Genomic DNA, 4,498 nt, shown 5'->3' with positions numbered 1-4,498 from the left:
GTCTGGAAGAGATGAAAACTTCTAATGCCACACATTGACACTACTTTTCATTGGGTATAGGTGTTGGACACAAGTGAATCCAACCCAGGAAGAACAACACAGGTCATAAATAATTCACCTGGAGGAGGTGAGAGCATTAAATCAGCATAGCACTTTATATTCCTGATTTATAATGACTAAGGTTAGTAGGTACAAAATGAGATAGCTCCCACATAATCAAAAAGTTGTAGCAAAAAACAGCCCACTTGGAAAACATTTAAAGTACAACCCCCTATATTTAGGGAGCACAGAAGTCTTTTTTTTTAAAACCATCTGGATTATTCAGAACATATTTGTGATCACTTATTATGTCAATATTTATATACAAGTTTATGTTTTTTAAGCCAGAGGGAGATACAATTTCCCAAGAATTTGAAAATACATCTCTTCTCATTAATTTGGAATGCATCCCATGAGTGCACTGTGAATGGTTGCATCTGCAAGTATTGTACTTAGTTGGAATATAAAGTCCAGATGTTTCTTTTGCCCACAGGGAACATGAAAGCATGAACCAAATTTCTTTGGATACTGTGGGAACTTATGGGTGTAGTAAGAAGGTGGGTGGAATTCATGGTTATTGATGTAATATATGTCCACAGTGCAAATTAAGAAGATCACCATAGGCTTTATCTTCATTTTATTTAAAAAAAAATTGTCCTTGGGTAACCAATACAACTTCCCTTGAATTTATGATTTGGAAAAATCAAGGATGTATCAGATAACCTTATCTACAAGATAAAGGAATTATAAAGTAGATTCTAGAAGTGTATCAATGAACCATTGTTGGAGCTGATAAACTCATGCAGAAAATCAATGTCAGAGTTTAGTGGCAATAGCTTCAAGATTGGAAATGCATTCTTCTAAGGAGAATGGGGTAAAATAGAAGGATAGTGGAAAGTTGTTTTCTATTTAGTGATAGGATAACCGTACAAAGAACAAGTAAGTCTGAGATAAAATTGAGATGACCCTGAAAAAATGACATGTTGTTCATTGAAGAAGCAACAGTAGCAACTGGCTCTCAAATTCAAAGCCCTTGATAAGAGCTTACCCAAGGTTTAGGAAATGTCTGTAGAACTTCTAGAAGTGGATGTCCAACACTTGGATTGCTTCAGAAGTTACCACAGTAGAGTGAATGATCCTTGCTCTAAAGGTAAATCTCAGTGAATGGATGAACATAATTTCTCATTCATCCCTGTTAGTGCCTGGTTAAATGCCTCCAGTGGGAGTGACATTCGCTTGTGTGAGGAACTCCAGTATACTTTCCTAAAGATGCAGATTTTCTGGGACATCTGGGTGGTTCACTTGGATAAGCATCTGCCTTCAGCTCAGGTCATGATCCCAGGGTCCTACGATCCAACCCTGCCTTGGGCTCCCTGTTCAGGGAGAAACCTGCTTCTCCCTCTCCTCCCCATTTGTGCTGTCACTAGCTCTGTCTCTCTCTCTCAAATAAATAAATAAAATTTAAAGAAAGATGCAGATTTCTCTAAACCCAGGAAGGAATCTCAGAAAGAGGTAACTATTCTCTCCTTGACTCAGCAGAAATACTATTAGGTGATGTATGGATCAAAGTGTCTGGCAACAAAAACTTTGACTCAAAAAAGTGTTTAAATCTTGCAAGCAAGTCTCTTCACAGTAGCCCCCTTTATCTTATGAAGAATTATATAGTACCCACCATTTATTATATAAATGTGGATAAAGGATTACTTAGAGCATATGCAGAATTGTCACTAAACAGGAGACAGGAACATTTGCAAACAGGTTAGGGAGTCCTGGAGGAGAAGATTTTCCTGCCTTTGGGAGGAAGGTCAATATTATTGGCTCCATCTGATGGATTAGGTTAGTTTCTCTTAATATACATTATAAGGAGGTGATACAGAAACTCATCATCTGAACTCAGTCTAAGGCCTTACAATGTTTATAGAGAAAATGCTGATTAAGTCTCAGTGTATGGTTGAATTAGAATCCTAACCTTTCATTCTGGCAGTATAGTTTTTTTGTTTGTTTGTTTTTGTTGTTTTGTTTTGTTTGTGGAAAATATCTGAGAGGGAGTGAGATTTAAGGGGACAGATTATGCAGGGATCTGAACAAACAAGGATGTTATACTGAGAGTCAGCAACATCGCATCTGACTGGACCGTTGCCAGAGTGGGGAGCAGCAAGGTGCAGAAAACGTAGCCTGGTAGCAGGCTGGTGAGATTCTTGCTGCCTCTGTTTAGTTCCTTCTGTGTTTCTGAATAGAGACTAAGATACATTCCTGGGACTCTGCTGAGATAGTACCTACTATAACCCCTGTTCTTTCTTTCCTTCAAAGTAATGATGTTGCAATAGAAAACATGAAAATATATTTTTACTGCAGCCAAAGAATGTTGGGATGGATTGATTGATCGGTTTTACATATTTAACTTTCTAGGCATTACATCATAGTATTTGTATAGATTTAGCCACCTCTACCCATATACACAGATACTTCAGACTGTTGATGTAAACATAATAAAATTTGTGTAAGAGTTTTCATTGCAGAGACTCACCTGTGACCAGCACTTGGGATGTTGCCTCATTGTAGTATGTGGAGCTTTCAAAGAAACATGCATACTCCCCTCCATCTGAAGGTTGGATGGGATGGATCCTTAGGGCAACATGCCCTCTGGTAATATTCTCCTTCAGGAACTCTGTCCTCCCTTGGTACTCTGGCCTCTGCTCTTCCATATCATTCTGGGAAGTACTATAACGGTGCACCAGGCCAAAAGGATCATTCCGGTACCATCTCACTTCCATGTTCTGAGCATCCATTGATGGGCTGAGCTGGCAGGACAACACAGCCTCTTCCCCAACCAAGGCAATGACTGGTGCTCTTGGTCCTGTCACATGGAATTGCCCTGGAAGTAATTTTGAAAACAATGGAGTCATCACTGAGACTGTGACAGGCATGATTGTGACCATCTGATCAGTAAACAAGTAGACCACGCTAACTAACTTAGTGAGCTGTGGCCATTTAACGAACAGAACTAAAATAAGGACACACAAATACACTGTTAGTGTAAGAGATAGTAGAGGACATGATGCCAATGAGCAACAGTCACATGATCCCAACAAAAATTTAATTGGGTTTTCCCTTTGTCTACGATTGGAATTCAAATTATATAAATCTCATTCTTTTTGCCTTATATGCATATATATCATATATTATTTTATAACAATATATATTATGTAAATATTTGATATATAATATATAGTTATAGTATTTTATAATTAGTTATAATATAATTAAATATTTATATAATATATATTGTTATAAAATATTATCATTTAACAGATGGGGATATTGAGTCAGTCAATGATTAATTATTGGGTCAGTGATTAATGAATTGAGTGGAGGTCTCCCCAGACTGCAGGCCATGGGGACAGGGATCTGGGACTACTATTACTACTCACTGCTCCCGGCCCAACCACAGTCGATGGAGGCTTGCTCTGCGTGGCCCAAGCTGTTCCCTCCACAGGCCCTCACCAGGCACCCCCTGTCCTCCTCACCCCAGCATCTCTCTCGTTCTACTTCCCCCTCTGCCTCTCCCCCTTACTTCTTCTCTTTCCTCTCTCATAAGTAAATAAAATCCCCCCGAAAAGTAAAAGATTGAGCATGAAGGTGGACATTTTGAACCTTTTAGACCTGGCTAGGAACACTCTCCTGTATGTATATCTTTGTCACCTTCCCCCTTGTGCTCATGGCTGCAGAGGTACATGATCTCCCAGGGAGGGAGAAGCCCCACGGTGCAGGGACTCTGGGGTCCTGAGTGACCACAGGAAGGCGCTCCATCTCCCATCTGAATAGCCACTCAGCGCTGTCATGTGGGGGAATCCATGGTGACATGCTACCGGAACTTGGGGAGATATTTGGTACTTCAGCGTAACAAAATATACCTGCTAAATGTTGAAATCACCAAGTTAACTTCAATAGTTACCAGCCTAGTAGCTTTAAAAATGACCAAAGGGGCACCTGGCTTCCTCAGTCAGTAGGACACGTGGCGCTGGATCTCGGGGTGGTGAGTTTGAGCCCCACATCGAACACAGAGTTTACTTAAAACACAAAACAAAAGAAAACAAAGCCCTTCCAAAGGACCCAAATCAATTAGGCTCCAACAATTGGGCTGGTCGGTGGTGGGATGGATCCTCTGGCCTGTTCATCAGCCGCTGTGCCCTGAGCACTCAGATGAGGCAGGTGCTTCTCACCACCCGGGTTCTCCCTCTAGGAGCTCAGGGTCTAGAGGGAAGATGGACAAACATGAATGAAAAACGTGAATGAAAAGAGCAGTTACTCCATAGGAAGAGAGCAGGGGCGACAGCTGGGTCCCGAGCTCCGGCAGGTGAGGGGTCTGACAAGGCCGTGCTGAGGTGACATTGAGATTTCCTGAGGCAGGCCAAGGAGACACCCCAGCACAAATCCAAGTATATGCAGCCAGCAGAGG

The sequence above is a fragment of the Mirounga angustirostris genome, unplaced genomic scaffold (assembly GCF_029215605.1).
Source record: "Mirounga angustirostris isolate CCGP_5_RB_7025 unplaced genomic scaffold, mMirAng1.0.hap1 SCAF_7, whole genome shotgun sequence".
Classification (NCBI taxonomy): domain Eukaryota; kingdom Metazoa; phylum Chordata; class Mammalia; order Carnivora; family Phocidae; genus Mirounga; species Mirounga angustirostris.
Note: the sequence above shows the minus strand (reverse complement) of the source record.